Source organism: Pelophylax lessonae, assembly GCF_965119305.1.
Source record: "Pelophylax lessonae genome assembly, chromosome: 13".
Taxonomy (NCBI): domain Eukaryota; kingdom Metazoa; phylum Chordata; class Amphibia; order Anura; family Ranidae; genus Pelophylax; species Pelophylax lessonae.
In genome coordinates, this window is record NC_138780.1 from 157,609,331 (window position 1) to 157,631,417 (window position 22,087).

The 22,087-nt window shown below is 44.1% G+C and overlaps 1 protein-coding gene across 3 annotated transcripts in view; it reads right to left on the bottom strand.

Moving 5' to 3' along the window:
• KIF26A (kinesin family member 26A) overlaps positions 1 to 22,087 on the bottom strand; it is a 232,908-nt gene that overhangs the window by 184,812 nt on the left and 26,009 nt on the right. The window lies entirely within an intron of this gene.

The window sequence follows — 22,087 nt, forward strand, 5'->3', positions numbered from 1 at the left end:
GGAACCAGTTGGGAATCGAACCATGTATGGGCAGGCTGAATGTACCAAAGTTGATCGATCACTCAACTTGGGTACAACCAGCCTGCCAGATTTTACATGTGATTATTGCTAGTGGCTGTTATAGCCACTAACAATAGTCACGGTGTTCTCTTGGCGAGGACGGCTTCCCCCACCGGGAGAACACAATAGCTCTGTGGGAGGGATTTTCCTGTCAACACCGTCAGTGTTGATGATGGAATCAAGCTAATTTATTTGAAGAAATTTGCCATGTCTATGGCTAGCCTAAGCGCCGGTTCACATTACCGTGACGCTACTTGCAGGGGCGACCTCCGAGATCGCGTTGCGAGCAGCGCGCCGCGACCTCGGAGCGGCCGCCATGGACTTCATAACATTGAAGTCTATGGCGGTCGCCTCCTGGTCGCCCCAAAGAAGCTCCGGACCCTTTTTCTAGGTCGGAGCGACTTGTGTCGCTCCTATTAGAACGGGTCCGTAGCTTCCCTATGGGAGGCGACCTGTGAGGCGACCAGGTCCCCTCACAGGTCGCCCTAGTGTGAACCGGGGCTAAGACTTTGAACACATTTTGTTTTGATGTATCTGAAATGCATTTAGCAGATTTAAAACAAAACTTCATTTGGGTGTTTAATATTTGGGGTAATAGATGGATGAAACTGTGCAACCGGTTATCAATCCATTCCATGTGTGGCCAATCTTTGCATAAACTTCTGTCGAACAGGTATGTATGTCACCAGGGCTTTTTTTCTCTGGGAATAGGTGCAGGTACTCCCCTCTTCTGAGTCACCCCTTGTCTCCACCCCCTACCCACCTCCGAGCGCTGTCCTTCTTTGGTTCCACCCTCTACCCACCTCCCAGTACCGCCCCCCCCTTAGAGAATACAGAACCAAGTATAGAATTTGTTAATGATAACTAGAAAAGCAGTAAAATACATTCCCTGGAATCCACAACAATAGACCCCCCCAACAATAAATCCCCCTTGCAACAATCGCCTCCCCCCCCCAATAAATCCTCCCCTGCAACAATAGACCCCCCAACAACAATAGCCCCCCAGCAACAATAGTTACCCCAAGCAACAATAAATCCTCCACTGCAACAGTAGCCCCCCCCCCCCCCACAACAAAATGCCCTCCAGCAACAATAGAACAATAGATTTACCCCAGCAACAATGGATCCCCCAGCAGCCAGCATCAATAGGCTATTCAGCTCACCCCACTGACTCCAGCATCCCTTTGCCATTGCATACATTCAGACTGGAGGTGCCAGAACTGCGTTCCCCCGCGTTCCCGCTGAAAAAAAGCTCTGTATGTCACAGCCAATCAGTAGCCACTGATCGGTGTATTCTGACAGCGGAGAGTCCCGCTGTCAGAATACAATGTCCCGGTGGGAGGGATTCCTGCATCCACCTCGCATGTGTGAGTAGAGGAATCCATTTGTTATTTTCTGGCTGAACAAAAAATAAGGACCCATCTTTAGCCAGCTTTACACGTGTTCTGGGTTAGTGACTCACTACTGAACACATTAGAATGCATTACAACCAGGGAACAAGCATTTTCAGCAGTCTCTATATTTCTCTTCGTATGGGTTTCCTTTAAGGAAATATACTGTATGTATTGAGAAAATTGCAGACTGTCTCATAAAAAAAAATCCCAATTTAAATATTGGTATAAAAGTTCAAGAATAATTAATGTATGATAGAGATGTCAGGATGAGTCAGAAGTCCCAGAGCTGTATAAAGCATTTTGGATTACATTACAGGGTAATTAAAAATTATAAATCTTTCTAACAAAAAAAAAAACACAACGAGTCACTTCACTTCACTCCCATCACTGTGCAATGTATCATTCTGCTCCTGAAATATTAACGGCATCAAAATGAATAAAATATGGAATTTTCAACATTTTACAACTAATTGCTAAGTGACTAATGTTTCCCTGCCTTGCCTTCGGCAGGCCGCAAAATGACTTTAATTGCAGAATTTGCATGTCAGCTCTGCGGCGGTTTGTTAAGAATAAGTATCTCCAGGAACAATACAGACTCTGGAGTAACGAACGTTACTGTGCAAAAAGTTTTCTTTAATATTCAACAGCCCGACTTTAAGGGTTATCCGCCTTCATCGACCACCAGTGTATAGCCACCGGGGCAGGTCCCCATCTCAATGCCTTCTCCAATACAAGCGCTGTCCATGCGAGATTTCAAATTCAAAAGGAAAAGCGTGCTGTGATGTAAGTTATGGTGCTGGTGAGATTTGAAGGCTTGTTGCTCCGGTAATGGTGGCATTTTTGTGGACCGGGAATTATTTGAGGAATAAAGATGAAATCCAGCCTTACCTTCAGTCTTGCACAGTTGTACAGGCTCCTCGCCTGTGCTGAAGGTGCTTACTCTACTTGCACTGCACACTGTGAGCTTCTTACAATAGGCATTAGAAGCTGCAGCAAGTCAGATAGAGGCCGCCTCACTTCTTGGATGCAGCATCATTCATCTAGTCCACATGTGTCAACCACATGGACCACAAGGGTCCTTTCTATTCAGGGGAGGACCATGTGTACACCCTGTGAATTTTTGTGTTCTAAGCTTCGTGTGCACAATTTTTTTTTCTTGCACCGGTGTTACGTTTTTGAGTGTGTTTCATGACACCACGGGACTTAAAAAAAAAAAAAAAAATCCAACATGTGTCAACCACAGACCCTCGGCCTTTCGGCTAAGATCAAGTGTATTATCTGCAGACTTGTATAAAGTACTCAAAACCCATACTTGAGTAGAAGTGGAAGTGCTCGATCAAAAAGTGACTTGAGTAGAAGTACTAAAGTATTCAACATTTTTTGTACTTAAGTATTGCAAGTAGTTTTTTTTTTAAATTTTGCTACTCAAGTACTGAAAGTAAAAGTACCAGTACTTTTGAAAAAAAATTGCTACTCAAGTACTGAAAGTAAAAGTACAAGTACTGTGTTATGTAGTTATTAAAGAAAGAAGTCAAAAGTTTGAACATCATATTGTTTTTTTATTATTTCAAATGCAGCCTATATTTATACATACAGTAGCATTTATTTTCGTATGCGCTGATAAGCCCCCGTTCACACTAAGGCGACCTGTGAGGCGACCTAGTCGCCTCACAGGTCGCCGCAGGTCGCCTCCCATAGGGAAGCTGTGGACCCGTTCTAATAGGAGCGACACAAGTCGCTCCGACTTAGAAAAAGGATCCGGAGCTTCTTTGGGGCGACCAGGAGGCGACCGCCATAGACTTCAATGTTATGAAGTCCGTGGCGGCCGCCCCGAGGTCGCGGCGCGCTGCTCGCACCGCGATCTCGGAGGTCGCCCCGGGAAGTAGCGTCGCGTGTATGTGAACCGGCGCTAATACACATGTTTTGAGCTTCATGAAACCTGCCATCTACTGTTCTGGCAGTGGTCATTTTTATAATAGTAACGAGTAACTATGCCGCACAAAAAAAAAATATCGGAGTAGAAGTATTGAAATCATCGAAAAAATGTAGTGAAGTAAAAGTGGAAGCAGGAGAAAACAATTCTACTCTAGGAAAGTACAGATACCGCCTTTCAGTACTTAAGTACAGTAGTGAAGTAGTTCTACTTAGTTACTATACATCTCTGATTATCTGTTCTCATCAGTTGTTAGGGAAAGAACCCTGAAACCTTTTGCCAGTTTGGGGAGTCTGTTAGTATTTCCTTGATGTAATTGGGTGGGAACAGTGGAGGCGGTGGGAGGGCCTTTCTCTCCTGGGTTGAATCTGGCCTTGTGCATAAGGCTTGTCCCCAGTTGTAGGCAAGGCTCTCCCTAAGTTCTGATACATTCCTGATACAGATGGTGGAAAGGCTGGGCTGTGAAAGAAGCCTGTGGTGTATGTGCCCATGGGGTAGCAGTCCAGTGGTGCCACAATACTCACTGTGGATAGGGTTCACTTTTGAGTTTATTGGCACCAAGGCCACCGCACCATGTCACACTTTTTTCGCACCTACGTCTAGGGCCCGGCCTTTTGGCTGGGACCAGAGGAATTTTTGATTCCTGGCTGAAGGGCCTGCCTTGGTATTGCACTTAGCACTTATCCCCTTTCATTTCTCAATTTTTTGTGTGTTTTTGTCACTTTGAACGGTATGCACTTACCTCACGATTAGTAGGGTGTAGGTCCTCAGGCCTGCCCTGAAAGTCTTGGGAGGGAGTGGACATGGCCTTCTGGACTGGTTCGCCCTCTCTCATGGGGTCTCCTTTCAGGGGAGCCCCACCCAGTACTTGGGTTGGATTCTCTCGGCAGTCCAACTAGAGAACGGGGCCTGCCTGGTTCAGCTATGTGAGCCAGTGAGTACCCCCAGTCCCTGTCAGAAACCTTGTGCCCCGGGGATCAGGGCAAGGGTCCTTCTCTTCATGGGAGGACCGTGTGTACACCCTGTACATTTTTTTGTGTTCTCACTTGTGTGTGCACTTTTATTGTGCACTGGGTGTTAGTTTTTCACACACCATGGGAAAAAAAAAACGTGTCAACCACAGACCCACCAGGCCCCTTCATGTGGCCCTAGCACTTCTCCTTAAGTTGTGGTAACCCCCTCCTCTCTGCACCCACCTTGTCCTAACAAATGGCAGCAGAGGGGAGGACAGAACTGCTCTGCCAGATCCTGCACTTCTCCGTACAGTGGCTCATCTCTGACCCCCCCCGCCTCAGCAGTCAGCAGAAGAGAAGAGGACAGAACTACAGATCCTATGCCTCTTTGTGCATCCACTCATGTCTATCTCCTCTGGTCTCAGCATTCAGCAGACTCCGGCAGCTGACTCCAGTCCTCTTCTGGTCCTCCTCCAGACCCTGGATTTTTTTACCCCAGCTTCTCCTACATCCTCTTCCTGGCAGCAGCAGCACAAGGTAATGGGGGGTGCATTGTGATGTAAAGGAGGGTGGGGGACTCATGATGGTTGGTAGTCTCTGGACATCTGCTCTAAGAGGGGTGGGGGTGCTCTGGACATCTGCTTATAAATATTATAAAAGTAACACAATTGTTGGCCCTTTGAGTGCAGCCATAATGCTGATTCGGCCAGCGATGAAATGGAGTTTGACACCCCGGATCTAGTCCATTTCTTCCCAGATTTACTGTCCCTGACCTGCCCCTTTTCATTTATTGGATTTCATGGAGGTTTAGCATCGAATGTAGGTATTACATAGGGCATTCGGCATTCTGCAAGGTTAAGGAGCGGGCCAACTAACCGGCCGCTGCATCCTTAACAACCGATGACTCATCAGCTGTCAGCAAGGTTCCCCGCTGACAGCTGAATGTAAACAATTTGAGAGGCAGGGACAGCAGATGAGTCATCGATTGTTAAGGACACAGTGGCCAGCCCGCTCCTTAACAACCAGCCGGGACACAAAAGGGAAATAAACGCAGGAAAAAAATGCTGGTATTGAGCGATTTTTTATACAGCATTTTTCCAGCGCTTTTTTTTTAGCTCTTAGTGTGTATGGAGCCTGTCTAATATAATAGAAGCAGAAAAACACTTAACTTTTTTTGTTGCATTATACACCATCCCATTCCTAAAAAGTAGCAATTCAAAAGATTTGATGGTGAAAGCATTCAGACAGCGGAACCCTGTGTAATATTTATCCCTGCTGGTCACTGCCCTTTACAACCTGGAAACAAAATGTGCAGTTTTGTGTCTGTAATTCTACCTCCGAACAAGATTATCAGAAGTTTAGCACACAATGACATGACATGACATTAATACTGACCTTCACAAAGACACAAATGTAATGGAGAGGGGGGCTCATTAAGCAATCATCGAGTCCTCTGTATAATATTATCAAAGAAGTTTCTCATTGAGACACACAGAATTGAGACCACACAGAGTGGCCTCATAGGGGCAGATGCTTGAACTTGCGCACCTGGGCTTGAGCTGGGTCTCAGGACAAAACAGGTGTATGTTCCCAGGGCTAAGAAGCCTTGCCACCCACCATGACATAGGTCATTTACCATCATCTACCGACAGGTAAAACTCATCTATTGTAAATCTGGATATACCACCCATATTCTTCCGAGATCCCAGTATTATCCATAAGCCTGCGACCAAGTCAAGCCTTCAATGACTCTTTGAAAACTTTGGTTTCATGAATGTTTCCACAATTCAGTACACAATCAAAAAGCTTGCAGAATCAGACAGACAATAAAACCGGAAAAACATAAGCCGAAATTTCTCTTATCACCATATGTTCCTTAACCACTTGTCTTCCAGAAGGTTTACCCCCTCTTCATGACCAGGCCATTTTTTGCTATACGGCACTGCGTGACTAACTGACAATTGCGCAGTCGTGCGACGCTGTACCGAAATAAAATGTATTTCCTTTTTTCCTACAAATAGAGCTTTCTTTTGGTGATATTTCAATACCTCTGCGGTTTTTAGTTTTTGTGCTATAAACAATTTTGAAAAAAAAAAAAAAACACAATATTCCTTGCTATAAAACATAACCAATAAAAAAATGTAAAAGATCGAATTTCTTCATCAATTTAGGCCAATATGTATTCTGCTACTTGTTTTTGGTAAAATAAAATCCAAACAAGTATATATTGATTTGTTTGCGCAAAAGGTATAGCGTCTACAAATTAGGGGATATATTTATGAAATGTTTATTTTTTACTGGTAATGGCGGGGATCAGTGACTTATAGCAGGACTGTGACATTGCAGCGGACAAATTGGACACTAAGTTACACTTTTTGGGGACCAATGTCATTATTACAGGTATCAGTGCTAAAAATATGCACTGTCACTGTCCTAATGACACTGGCAGGAAAAGGGGTTAACATCAGGGGAGATCAAAGGGTTTATGTGTTTCTAGGGAGTGATTACTAACTGTGGGGGGAGGTGCTTGTACTGCAGGAAGGCAGAGATTCGTGTTCCTGCTTAGCAGAAACACAGAATTACTACCTTCCCTTCTCACAGAACAGCGATCTGCCTTGTCTACATAGATGATCGGCGGGGGGGCTGGCAGATGCGATGTGATGCGATGACCTGCTGATTGGCTCCCACTGTGTCCAATCACAGCAGGAAAAGGTCGAAAGGCGGCGTGCGTGCGAACCCCAGACCGGAAGTGCAGAATCGTGTACAGGTATGCGATTGTGCACAGGGGAGTGGCTTTGCCCCCGTATATGTACAGTATAAGTTTGGCAAACGGTTAAAGTCCTAAACCTAAAAAAGGCTACTAAACAATATCCTTCTTCTCCAAAAATACTCCATACACATTTACTACTTAGCGGCACTGTAGTCTATCTTTCATAAAATGTATTTCTTCTGTTTTTCTGCCTCCTTGTACCATGCTCTGGGAGCCACCGTTCCTGCTTCTTTCCCCCTCACTACCATTTGTTTGGATCGACCAGTGTACGTTCGTTGCAGTCATGACCACTGTTTCATGACCTCTATAAAGTCCATAGTCCCTAGTCTATCTTGGGAGTGAGCAAAGAGGGTTGCTATGTTTCTATATACAGTACAGTGGGATCATGGAGAATGAATGTAGTCACCCTCTATAAGGAAGTTGGATTACATCAACAAGAGAAAAAAGAAATTTGGAGATTTGAAGGAGGCTGGGAGCAATAGAAGGTACTTTTTGAGTTAATAATACATACTTGAACAGATTTTATTTTTAAAAAAGAGTTCATACCTCCCAACTTTTTGAAATGGGAATGAAGGACACCTATTAGTAAAAGTTTGTAGGCACAAGACACACCCCCTGCCACGCCCTATTAACCACTATAAGACCGGAAGGATTTGCCCCCTTCCTGACCAGGCCCTATTTTGCGTCGTGCGGCGCTGTACCCAAACTAAATTTACGTCATTTTTTTCCCACAAATAGAGCTTTCTTTTGGTGGTATTTCATCACCTGTTTGATTTTTATTTTTTGCACTATAAACAAAAAAAGAGCAACAATTTTGAAAAAAAATATATATATTTTTCACATTCTGCTATATGACATTCCCAAAAAAAGATTCTCTCCCCCCTCATTGGCTAAGACGGCAGTGCAGCCCCACTGGCTCCCGCTGCTGTCAATCAAAGTCAGTGAGCCAATGAGGAAGGGAAGGGCCGAACCTTGGTTCCGTGTCTCAATGAACATACTGAGCTGCAGCTCAGCTCGGCTGTCCCCATAGCAAGCTGCTCTCAGCAGGAGGGAGGGGCCAGGAGGGCCAAAGAGGGACCCAAGAAAAGGAGATTCTGGGCTGCTCTGTGCAAAACCAAAAGCACAGAGCAGGTAAGGATAACATGTTTGTTATTTTCAAAGAAAAAAAAATTGAGACATTAGTATCACTTTAAAGCAGGGGTGGGGAACCTGCGGCCCACGGGCCGGATGCGGCCCGCACGATCGTTACATCCGGCCCGCACGATCGTTACGTCCGCCCCCCTCCCCGTGCCGCTGTGTCAGAAGGAGCCGATGGCTCCGTCCTGACACTGAGTCTCCGAAAAGGGTGGACCCGAGGCGCAGAGCAGAGCGCCTCGAGCCCGCCCAATTGTGTGACAATAGCGAATGAAAATTCGCTATGGTCTCACGGATCCTCCTCCTCCTCGGCCAATGCCATTGGCCGAGGAGGAGGCGGGACGTGGGAAGACTCGAAGAGACACGGGGACTGAAGAGAGGAAGCTGCCGCTACAACAGGTAAGTCAAGTACACTGGTCTGGGGGGCTTGGCACACTGTTCACTCTGCATTGCAAGGGGGCACGCTGTTCACTCTGCATTGTGGTCAGTCTGCATTGAAGGGAGCATGCTTTGGTCAGTCTGCGTTGTAAGGGGGCACGCTGTGGTCAGTCTGCATTGTAAGGGGGCACGCTGTGGTCAGTCTGCATTGTAAGGGGGCACGCTGTGGTCAGTCTGCATTGTAAGGGGGCACGCTGTGGTCAGTCTGCATTGTAAGGGGGCACGCAGTGGTCAGTCTGCATTGAAAGGGAGCACGCTGTGGTCAGTCTGCATTGTAAAGGGGCACGCTGTGGTCAGTCTGCATTGTAAGGGGGCACGCAGTGGTCAGTATGCATTGTAAGGGGGCACGCTGTGGTCAGTCTGCATTGTAAGGGGGCACGCTGTGGTCAGTCTGCATTGTAAGGGGGCACGCTTTGGTCAGTCTGCATTGTAAGGGGGCACGCTTTGGTCAGTCTGCATTGTAATGGGGCACGCTGTGGTCAGTCTGCATTGTAAGGGGGCACGCTGTGGTCAGTCTGCATTGTAAGGGGGCACGCTGTGGTCAGTCTGCATTGTAAGGGGGCACGCAGTGGTCAGTCTGCATTGAAAGGGGGCACGCTGTGGTCAGTCTGCATTGAAAGGGGGCACGCTGTGGTCAGTCTGCATTGTAAGGGGGCGCGCTGTGGTCAGTCTGCATTGAAAGGGGGCACGCTGTGGTCAGTCTGCATTGTAAGGGGGCGCGCTGTGGTCAGTCTGCATTGAAAGGGGGCGCGCTGTGGTCAGTCTGCATTGAAAGGGGGCACGCTGTGGTCAGTCTGCATTGAAAGGGGGCGCGCTGTGGTCTGTCTGCATTGAAAGGGGGCACGCTGTGGTCTCTCTGCATTGAAAGGGGGTACGCTGTAGTCTCTCTGCATTGAAAGGGGGCACGCTGTGGTCTCTCTGCATTAAAAGGGGGCACGCTGTGGTCTCTCTGCATTGAAAGGGGGCACTCTGTGGTCAGTCTGCATTGAAAGGGGGCACGCTGTGGTCTCTTTGTATTGAAAGGGGGCACGCTGTGGTCTCTCTGCATTGAAAGGGGCACGCTGTGGTCTCTCTGCATTAAAAGGGGGCACGCTGTGGTCTCTCTGCATTGAAAGGGGGCACGCTGTGGTCTCTCTGCATTGAAAGGGGGCACGCTGTGGTCTCTCTGCATTGAAAGGGGGCACGTTGTGGTCAAATATAACAGGCCCCCGAATGATGTTACAAAAATCCAAATGGCCCCTGGCAGAAAAAAGGTTCCCCACCCCTGCTTTAAAGGCAGGGACATGCTAGTAGGTTAGTTGACTCCTGTCTATACTGGCCCAGGTATGTGTATGTATGAATGTGAGATACATTTTTCCTTTCCATAGACCATTTTTGTTTAAATGAAGTAGCAAATTTGACTTCTTCAGAAAGTATCAATTCGCTAGTATAGACCCCCCCTTGCATGTCATACCACTCTCCCTTCTTTGGGACTGTCCAATTACTGTATGGGTTCTTTTACATCTGTAGTAAGTTTACTACCCTCCCGAGTAGATTTTTCTTTTACTGTTATTTTTTACATTGTAGGACCGTGCCACAACTGCGAACTGAGGCTCACAATCGCCGTGTGGCTCAACTCAACCTAACAGGCATGTTTGACAGACGGTGCAGCCTGTCATACACTGCAGCCCAAGTTAAAAATGCCGTGGCCGCACAGCATCACTGCAAGACATGTGCATCACCATGTCCAGCTGTATTGTTAAAGTTTGGGTGGGCAAACGGGGGAAGGTAAAACCATTGCTCTTCTGCCTGTTTTTACCGGCCTCCCATGTGAAAGAGCCCTTTGTGCTGGCCTAGCTCTTCTGTCCCTCCCCTCTGCTCCCTACATAATGTAGTTGCCTGTAGAAGCGCAAAGTGGAAGACTATAGATTGGCAGTTTGAGGACAGTTATGAGTCTGCTGGGACTGCTGACATCACATCAATCACCCTCAAGCACTCTTAGGCTGCATTCACACTTGAGCGTAGCGTTTTTTACCGCGAATTTACAGCGATTTTTACCGCGATTTTTTCAGGCGTTTTTCATTGACATCTATCAAAAACGCTGGTAATCAGCCCAAAAAGAAGCTCATGTACTTTTTTCAGCTACAGGCGTTTTGCAAAACGCTCAGATGTGAACAGGGGCCATTTAAATGAATGGGGTTTTACTTGTTGGGCGTTTTGGAAGCGTTTCTTTTGAGCGTTTTTGGAGCTGAAAACGCCCAGGTGTGAATGGAGCCTTAGAGATTTTGGATGTTTACACAAAGGAGGCTTTTACAGGTAAATAATATGCCTAAAACATGTTAAATAGATGTATAAACTTATGAGAAGATTCAAAGTTCAATAAAGTATAATTAAAGGAATTTTTTTTTTTTTTTTTGTTATGGATGGAGTGGAGAGAGATTAGATCCCCTATCAGTTTTTATTGCTGTCTGTGCCCCTTGTTAAGGAGGTTCACCCTCTCTATTTTTCCTGACAGGGGTTATACCCTCCCTTGCTCTACCCAAAATGAAAAAAAAAAAAAAAAGCTTAGCCTATAGTTCTACTTTAAAGAGGTTGTAAACTCGTATACATTTTTTTTTTTTACAACCTGAAAGACAAAGACATGCATCGCATACTAGCTCATTATGAAATACTTACCTTACAACGAGCCCCCGCTGTGCCGCTCACTCACCTGTATGACGGGCGACATGTTCAGTCGCCTGTCTTCCAGGAGGGATCGCGGCATCCGACCATCTGATTGGCCGGAGCCGCGGTGACGTCACTCCCGCGCACGCACGCGGGAGCCGACGGTCACGGCACGGGACTCTGAAGGAACGGCACCAGAGGCCGTTCCTTCAGAGCGCATGCGCCAGTGACGTCACTGGCTGCATGTAAGGTAAATATCTCCTAAACGGTGCAAGTTTAGGAGATATTTACAGTACCTATAGGTAAGCCTTAATATAGGCTTACCTATAGGTAAAAGTTACAGAGGAGGGTTTACTTCCTCTTTAAAGGATGGCTATAAAGCACAAGTGTGAAAGGTCCAGGTAGGGAACTATATTTTAAGTGGCCATAACATCTAAAAAGGGGCCTTGGGGAAGCTAAGATTTTCACTAGTTCTCAACGCCAAAGGCCTGGAGCAGAGAACTTCTACGCAATGTTTATGGTGCCAAGAATGAATGTACCACCCTGATCGTTCCGGCAGGCTTCAGCCAAAGACATATGAAAGATTTTATAAACTCAAATTTAAGTAGACTTTATGACTTGAGAGCATTAACAATATTACCAGTTGACTGATTGACATTACAGTCTTAAATTGCATCATCAAGAAAAAAAATTGAGTTCTAAAAATGAATATTATAGTCATCATGCAGGAAATCGTTCAATTGAAATGAAGGTCAGAAAAGGTCGGTTTCCTCTAAAGTCCTCAGTTTCGCCCAGACTTCTCTTGCAGGAAAAATGACATTGTTTCTTTAGACAATGTTGGTTATAATACAGAAAGTAACAGAAACAATGCAATCACCAGAAAATGTGGAAATCCTTAATAATAACAGGGATGTCCAGATCTAATTTATGGCAGGAAACTGGAAGGTGTCATTAAGTAGTTTTCGGCAGTACTGTTTAGGTTTGGAGCTGTGTAAATCATCAGATTGAAGCTGGGATTAGGCGGAAAATCAAAGTACAAGATCTTCAGTAGGGATAATCATTATTCCAATAGAATGCAGTGATACAGATATATTTTAAAATACCTTCTGTAGTAAGCAATGCTTTTTTTTACTTTTTTAACTGGGACACATGATTTTGATTCACATGTTTGCAGGATTGAAAATTTCCCCCGATGTATAAAAACAGACCTATACTCAAATACAGACTTTGTTACAGTCTTCTTTGGAAGGATAAAGAGTAACAGAAGAGCTAATTTACTTCATTTTCTTTAACCACTTTACCACTAGAGGATTTTGCTGTCTTACGTCCAGGCCACTTTTTGCGATTCGGCGCTGTGCAACTTTAACGGACACTTGCGTGGTCGTGCGACGCTGTACCTAAACAAAATTTACGTCCTTTTTTTCCCACAAACAGAGCTTTCTTTTGGTGGTATTTGATCACCTGTGCGATTTTTACTTTTTGCGCTATAAACAAAAAAAGAGCATTTATTTTGAAAAAATAACAATATTTTTAACATTTTTTTTATATGAAATCCCCCCCCCCCCCCAAAAAAATGTAAAAATCAAAATTTTTTAAAATTTTTGGCCAATTTGTTTTCTGCTACCCATGTTTGGTAAAAAAAATCGCAATAAGCGTATTTTGATTGGTTTGCACAAAAGTTATTGCGTTTACTAACAAAGGGAAAGATTTGTCATTTTTGGTGTTTTTTTTTTTAACGAGTAATGGCGGCGATCTGCGATTTTTTTTGCGGGACTGCGACATTGCGGCGGACAGATCGGACCCTTGACTGACATTTTTGACACTTTTGGGGGTACCAGTGACATTACTGCAGTAATCAGTGCTATATATATGCACTGTTACTGTAAAAATGACACTGGCAGGGAAGGGGTTAATTTTATTGGAGAGGGAGGGGTTAATGTATGCCTGGTGCTTACTGACGTGTGGGGGGGGGGGAGGTGACTGTGTGAGACAGGGACAGATCGGATGTCCAGCTATGCTGAACAGTCCGATCTGTCACTGAGGAGATCCGCCCGCTTGTGTTTACACAGGCGGGCGGATCTCCACACTAGATCCCCGACGATCGGGGCAGAGCAGCGGCGATCGCCGCTGCTCCTCCCCTGGCCCGACTCCCGCTGTGAATGAAAACAGCGGGAGCACGCCTCCGGCTGCCTACAGGGGAGGAGTCTGGCGACGTAGGTCTACGTCGTCAGACGGGAACGAGCCACTTTGCCGCAGTACTATTCAAGTACTCAGCGGTAAAGTGGTTAAATAAAGATTATACAAATAGGCGGCACTTCCTGCCAAACACAGCCATTAAAGTTAATGGGGTCGTATTGCACTGCAAGCCAAACGTTTGGCTTGTAGTGCATTACTCCCATTGTGAAAAAAAACAGGCATTCAGGAGGTGGTGGGACCTGACAGCAGCTGCTTAGTCGCACTGTGAAAAGCAATCCATCGCGGATTGCTTTTCAGAGAATAACCTTAGAATTTGATCACCTTTTTATGCGCATTTAGCTGAAAGTTCAGTCGAGGGTTTCATAGATCATTTCGTCCCACAATTCCCAGCAGCTTGGATTCCATACGGCAGTCTGTGTTATGTACAGCGTATTCAGGAGTTTTTGGCATATAATAAACAGCTCCCGAATTCTTCTTCCTCCTGCCACATTATCACACAATTTCTAGAATAACAGTATGAGGAGTAATATCAACACTGTAATTAGGTAATATAAACAGCTCTTTAAATGGCACCAGTGTAGTGCATAGACGTCTATAAGATAAAGGAGAAGCAAACGGTTAATCAACTTTGCTGGAATGGGGACTGTTTATATAGAGAAACTTCCTTCCATAACTCTACATTATGAGGGTTTATGACATCCACTAGCGCTGCACTTAGCTAAATCCTGGACACATATTAAGATTCCAATGTGCTATAGTCAGGGCATGTCACAGGCTTGTGTCCACACCTGTTGAACAGCAAGACTGAACACGCTGTCTGCAGCCTCAACATGGCACCACATGTGCTTTTTTAGAATCTTGTTATCTCCTGACATCTCTGCAGGGCCGGGGTCCGCGGCTGACAGAGGTGACCACCTGTTCCCGTTTTGTTTGCAGTCGCTGTGAATAATTTCTTAGAAATCCACAATTCATCTGTTTAAAGGGGAAGTGCGCAGATCGTTAACACATACCTCTTGAATCAGCCAAGAGTCGGCGTCTGCAAGTCTGTTGCTTTTGACTGCAAAGGTACTATACATCATCAGTAACCTTAAAGTAATATGATAAAGCAAACCTGGTATAAATATGGGCAATCAATGCAGCATGGCTTTCACACTCAAAAGACCAATGGGTGTGGGTCAATAGGACAACACTACAACCGAGAACCAGATGCTTGGCTTGCAGCTGTAACGTGGTAATAACTTGCAAAATCCCCCTTTATAAACCCACCCCCCAAAAAAAAAAAAAAAATTCCTATTAAAACGCATGGAGGCCGCTGCTCTACCACCCTCTAAAAAGCAATACAGGACAGGGGCGTAACTACAGGGGTTGCAGGGGTTGCAATCGCTACCGGGCCCCATGCTCCAGGGGGCCCGGTAGCAAACCAGTGGGTGAACTTCTAGGATCTCAAAGGTCAAACTTGCGACCGGGCCCTGGCATTTCACCACTGTGGGGAGGCCCCAAGATTGCAGGAAGGGGGCCCACTGCAGAACTTGTGAAAGGATCCTGATGCGGGACCATAATAAAAGGCCATGCAATGAGATTAAAGAGCCCCAGGATTAGTGGGAAGAGCCCCGGGCTTGAAGGGAAGGGCCCCGGCCAGGGGTCTGGGGGGCCTTTCATGGTTTCTTGCATCGGGGCCCTGAAGGTTCTAGTTACGCCTCTGATACAGGAGGATTCCTTTGCAGAGGGGTAGTAGAGATACCCCACCCCCTCTATCCGGAGGTTACCCATTGGTCCTTTAACATAATGGGGAGGTTTTACTGATTAGTAGGGAGGGCGGTGCTTAGCTTGACTTTTACAAATTGAGTCACGTTTTTATTATATTTTTACCTGTTTTTATCTCTGGATCAATTTTATGTATACTTTTATTTCACTGAAGATAATCTGTTGTATTTTTAGCCTTTGCTCAGCTTAAAATAACCAAGCAATGGGTCGATTTTAAAAACACAGCTTGTCAATTAATGATGCTTTTCCCATATACTTATTTCAATGCCCCAATTGGTGAAGAAACTGGCAGTACAGTTGTTTGAGTTTCTGTGACATCACCTGCTCTACCTAAGCCATAAAGCTAAACTCTAGGCCAGAACAAATAGAATATCTTCAAAAAGTTAATTTATTTCAGTAATTCAATTCAAAAAGTGAAACTCATATTTTATATAGATGCGCCACACACCGAGTGATAGATGCCAAGCATTTCTTTCTTTTCATTTTGATGATTATGGCTTACAGCTAGTGAAAACCCACAATTCAGTATATCAGAAAGTTAAAATATAACATAACACCAAAAAAAAAAAAGGATTTTTAATACAGAAATGTTGGCTTACTGAAAAGTATGCCCATGTACAGTATAGTATGTACTCGATATTTGGTCGGGGTTCCTTTTGCATTAATAACTGCATCAATGCGGTGTGGCATGGAGGTGATCAGCCTATGGCACTGCTGAGGTGTTATGGATGCCCAGGTTACTTTGATAGCAGCCTTCAGCTCGTCTGCATTGTTGGGTCTGGTGTCTCTCATCTTCCCCTTGACAATAACCCACAGATTCTCTATGGGGTTTTGGTCAGGCGAGTTTGCTGGCCAATCAAGCACAGTGATACCATTAACATTATACCGGGTAATGGTACTTTTAGCAGTGTGGGAAGGGGCCAAGTCCTGCTGGAAAATGAAATCAGCATCTCCATAAAGCTGGTCAGCAGAGGGAAGCATGAAGTGCTCTAGAATTTCCTGTTAGAGGGCTGCACTGACATTGGACTTAATAAAACACAATGGACCAAAACCAGCAGATGACATGGCTCCCCGAATCATCACGGACTGTGGAAAATGTTGCATTTCATTTGGAAATCAAGGTCTCAGAGTCTGGAGGAAGAGTGAGGAGGCACAGAATCCAAGTTGCATGAGGTCCAGTGTGAAGTTTCCACAGTCCGTGATTATTGCTGCTGCTGGGCACACTGGTTATGTTTTTTTTTTTTCTACCTCTGAACTCTAAATGCCTATGTGTGCATGGAAACATAGGCTAACATGCAGGGGCATTTAGAGGCGTGAGGGGAAAAAAAAAATACCAAAGCAGCAGAAAAAACATTGAGTGGGGATAAGGCTGCATTGGTTCTGCATGACATTAGAGAGAGACTCCAAAGAAGATCAGCAAGATAAAACCATTTTACAACTTAGAAAGCACAGCCTGCATGTATATAATAATAATAAATATAGCTACCACCATATCCATAAATAATTAGAAGCTAAATACGCAAGCAAGATTTTTGCAACTTTAGCCAACACTTATAAGATTTACAATAAGTTGGTCTCTTTCACACGTACAGTAGATCTTAAAATGAAAATTTAGATGCCCTTTAAAGGAATTTGTTTTCTTCATGCCAGACAAAGCAAATACCTAGCAGAAGAAAAGTAATGTTTGCCATTTTCTCTTTAAGACATGAAAACACAGTCTAATGCGTTATTGTCGCAGATCCCTCCCATGTCACTGGGAGAGGTCGATTTCCTTCCTGAGCCAAGATCACACAGTGCTGCTTTGGGTCACCCTGTCATTAATTGTCACAGCCGTTTTCTTTCTCACAAACATAAAAAAGCAGCAGATACAGTGAGGAATTTGTTCAGGCAGCTTATAATTATTGCCCATTCGGCAGCCCTGGAGAAAGCCTGCCCGTCTATCTGAGCACCAGATGTTGGCTGGAGCACTGGAACAATTACAGCTTGCTGAGGCTTTCTATGAAAAGAGAAGCAACAATGTGCTCTGCATTACAAGTCAATCAGCTCTCCCGCTGCTGACTTAAAATAAATATCCACATAATATGCTCAACAATTCCATGTTACCATAAGGTATGCTTTAAAATGGCACAGTTCTTGTGCAGCCAACATTACCTACCCAAGCTTTACAGTAGGTACAATTATCTCTTTGGACATTGAGCGTCAAAGAACAAGGGAACTTATGAGAACGGGTTATACATTTCCCCTATACAAGCTGAATTTGAGCATCAAAAAATGGATTTTAGCATCAAAACATCAATATTGTCAGAATATATACCAAACATCTATTAGAGCCCATTCAGACTGGCGCGACACGACTTTGGGGGGGGCGACCTGTGAAGTCGCGTGCACCGCTGTGCACCGCGACTTCGGCGCGACTTGCAGAGACTTCACATAATGGAAGTCTATGCAAGTCGCCTCCAGGTCGCCCCAAAGTAGTACAGGACCCTTTTTCTAAGTCTGACCGACTTGTGTCGCTCCTATTAGAATGGGTCCTGTGCTAATCAATGGACCGCGACCGAGCGCGACTTGTCAGGCTGACAAGTCGCCTGACACGTCGCGCTAATGTGAATGGGCTCTTATAGTTTTAGAGCCCCTTCTACAAGAAAGGTATAGCAGAGCTTGAGACGGTCCAAAGAGGAGGGCCTCTGATAGCAGAAAGCTAATTTTGCATCCCAACATTAAAGTTGGCATATTATATATTCTGTATATATTTAATTTATTGATTTATTACAGGTACTCATATAGCACTGTCAATTTACAGAGCTTACGATCTAAGGTCCCTAACTCACATTCATATATATATACATACTGGTGTCAATTTCAACCGGAGCCAATTACCCTACCAGCATGTCTTTGGATTGTGGGATGAAACCGCAGTACCCGGAGGAAACCCACGCAGGCACAGGGAGAACATACAACATCCAGGTAGGTAGTATTTATTTTACCTCGACAACAAAAGTGCCCAAGGGTGGTCATGCACAGGCTTAATGGTACAACCAACAGGCCCAAACTAAATGTGGCTCACAGCGATCAGTGATGGTAAGTAAAACTTAAGGCAAAACTTTTTTTTAGTTTTGAATAGAGTGGAGATGGATTAGAATACGGGTCAATTTTTACTGCTGTCTATGCCCCTGTTAAGGTGATTTGCCCTCTCTAGTTGTCTTGCTTACTATTATAATTTAAAGTAAAAAAATCCCACTTTTTGGGTTCTCCCCAGAAAAGTAATAGATGGGAAATCTTCCAATGGGGTCACAAGGTTTAGGGAATCCCAATGGAGTCATTTGATCCCCAAGGAGTTCCTTACATTTTCAGGGATTTTCTCTCACTTCTTGTTTGGCTACGGGACAGGAAGTGAAGGGAAATCTCCGCAATGGTACGCAGATGGCGATAAAAATCTGACAGGGGTTATATATCCCCCTTTGCTCAATCCAAAATGGGAAGAAAAAAGTTGTGCCAATTGTTCTCCTTAAGATTCTTTGACTTTTAGAGGAGCTCACTATCACATGGCAATAAATTCAAAATTCATTGGAAGATCTCTGTGCGCATCAGTCCCAAATGTCCAAGAGAATGTTTAGAACCACCGTGAGGTTTATCTACACAAAACATAAAACACATCAGTAGCACCAGACCAAATGGTCCAAAGAGCTTTAATGTTTCATCATATGATCACATTAAACATCAAAGACGTTTTGGAGGCTCAAAACAACCCACCTTCATCAGGGCTTGAATACTGCAATTTGTTAAAGTGCTATGCTGTCTCTCCAACTCTGGAAATATTTCATAGGTCACTGTTCAATCAATTAGTGTATCCTGGTGTTTCCATCTATTGGAATTCTTTAACCACGTGCAACATTCAAGTCCTAAAGTAGTGGGAGTGTTCTAAGCCCCCAAAACACGCTAGTGTAATCAATCATATGATGAATATACTTGGACTCTTTACCAACTTAGTCTGGCGCTCCTACTGTATTTTCACATTTTGAGTCACATTGGGACAGAAAGTGAGAGAAAACTTCCAAAGTGAAAACTCCAGTAAAACCTCACACAAAAAAATATTTGACTGGAATCCAGAATTTTCCTATTAAGTTTTTCAGGGGCCTGAACATGCTCATGATTCTGTGGAACTCGTATATTAAAAGGGAGTAAGATTGCAATGATCCCAGCAGTGGTGGTACAAGAACCAGTGAACACCCCGGACTATATTATCAACCAGCTCAGCTCCAGAGCCATTGAGAAAATACTTGCCACTAAAGAGATTATCTAGTAGCAGGATAGCTTGGTGACCTGAATGAGAATGGGAAACACTCAGCAGGTAAGAAATGTCACTTTGGGCAAGTGCAAACATTTTTGGGATCCTTTTAAACCTCTTCTCATCATAACCTGTATCCATTATCTATATTCCCTATGAGTCCCAAGCCGTACTCCATAAAAGCCATAGTTACCGCATACTGTATGATGATGGCCAAAAAGTAAACACATGTATGCAGTTTGGAATAAATGGCTGTATAGTATTAAATTGATATTAAAGGCACTTAAAAAAAAACTAACATGTTACACACAGTGTTCTGCACAGAGCAGCCCCAATCCTCCTCTTCTTGGGTCCCCCCTGCCAGGCGCTCCTGTCTCCACCTATTCTCCAAGTGCCCCCATGGCAAGTTGCTTGCCAAGGGGGCACTTGTGCATGCTCACTTCCGAGCCCCACTTTGTGTGTCCGTAAGACACTCAGAACAGGGCTAAGCCCTGCCCCAACTCCCTCCTTACTGGCTGTGATTGACAGCAGTGGGAGCCAATGGCTCCTGCCTCTCAGCCAATAAGGAGGCAGAGACCCCGGAGAGCAGCTGCTCTCGTGCACATTGCTGAATCATGATCGGGCAAGTATTGGGGGGGGGCTGTGGGGGGAGCTGCATACTGAAGGTTTTTTACCATCACGTATAGAAAGGTAAAAAAAAAAAAAAAAAAAAAACTTCAGCCTTTAGAACCACTTCAAGCTATATTTACGCTATACACCAACAGTTCTGGATGTGTATCTCACTGATTGATGGAGGAGGATTTAAGGAATTGTTTGGATGGCTCCATCCAGTGTTCTGAAATTAGGAATAATCATGTTATTTTAGATATATGTGATGGATTGAGACATGTGAATTCTAAGAAGAAAAATGTAAGTGCCACTCCAAAAGTGCATTTACAATTTTAATTCAGGAGCAAAAGGACAATAAAAGTATTCAACACATTTCAGGTATAAAAAAAAAAAAATACTCCCTTCATCAGGACTAAGCAATGATTGGACCTTGAATTGTATTTTATCCAGTGTGGTAACCTTCTCAGATCTCATCAGCAGCTGATTTGGACCCCTAAAACATGCTGGGTTATCCCTCTTGACCCTTACTGGAATAAACTTGTATCTAACTATTGAACAGTGGTGTTAGACTTCAGTTATTCTTTTTCTTGCTGTTTTGCATTGCAAACCAAATTGTGAAGATCTGCTAGGATGAAGAAGCTTTCTGCCTAGTAACTAGATTACTTAAAATGATCATTATTTCTATACTATTGGATAGCAACACCAATTGAATAACCTTGCCAGTTCAGTGCGATCTTTATATTTATTTAAAATATTAAGGCTTTACTGACTCGGGGGAACTCCTTTAGTCCTTTCTCATGTTACACACATATATATATATATATATATATATATTTTTTTTTTTTTTTTTTATTTAGTTATTTATTTATTCATTCTTTACAGACCACAAACCCTGGATAGTAATACCAGTTACCTAAACTCCACCTTTATGGAGAAATATTTTCTAGGGACACATTTCATGAAGCATACTTCTAGGGATTCATACACAAATACACACTACGATAACATGCACCATAACAATCAAAGTCTGAGTGCTTTATATTTATAGCATGCATCTCTACAGGATTCCAGCTGTGACGTATCATTACTAGGATTCCCTGGTCAGCACAAATGACGGAGCCATTCCAAAGCCAAATGATGGTGTCACACTCTCCTAGGAATACTACGTAACACCCAACTAATAATTGTGGGTCCAGTTGTGGGAAAATGACGTTTGTTAGTGTGGCCACAAGCTATGGCAGGCAATGCTCACCACTCAACCACAGTTGTCCAAAATGTAATAGGAGACACAGTCTGTTTGCACCCACACACAACTGAAATATCAACTTTGGATGGAGATGACCTTTATAGCAGCAGAATATTTTAAAATCAGAGAAATTAAAGAAAAAGATCAACTGGAAACGCAACAAGTCCCAGCTGCATTGCATCATTTATTTCTTTAAATTGTTAGGCACTCTACAGATGCTCAATATGAGCTTAAATATGATTCTTTAAATCAACCCAAAAGATTTTTCTGATTTGAAGTGCAACTTGTGCTATGCCCAATTCAAAAGTTTTAAAACCATACCTATGTAATGTATATAAAGCTAGCTAGAAGAAGCTTGGAAATGTATTACACACCAGGGGCATATAATTGTTATCTACAGCCTTGAATCTATCCACCTGCATCTTTCAGCAAGAGATGTTTTCAAGACAAATAAAAAAGAATTCAAAGACGAGCAATACTAATCGATTATTGGTATGCAATGGTAAGTGAGAGATACCCTCATAACCGGTGTGGTGTTTCTGCTGCCGAACTCCAGACAAAAGCCAAGAAAAGGAGGTCACTTGACTTGCCCACCCACCAATATGCAGGACAAACGTAAACACTTGATGAGGAGATTCACTTACAGCAAGTCATGGCATGTA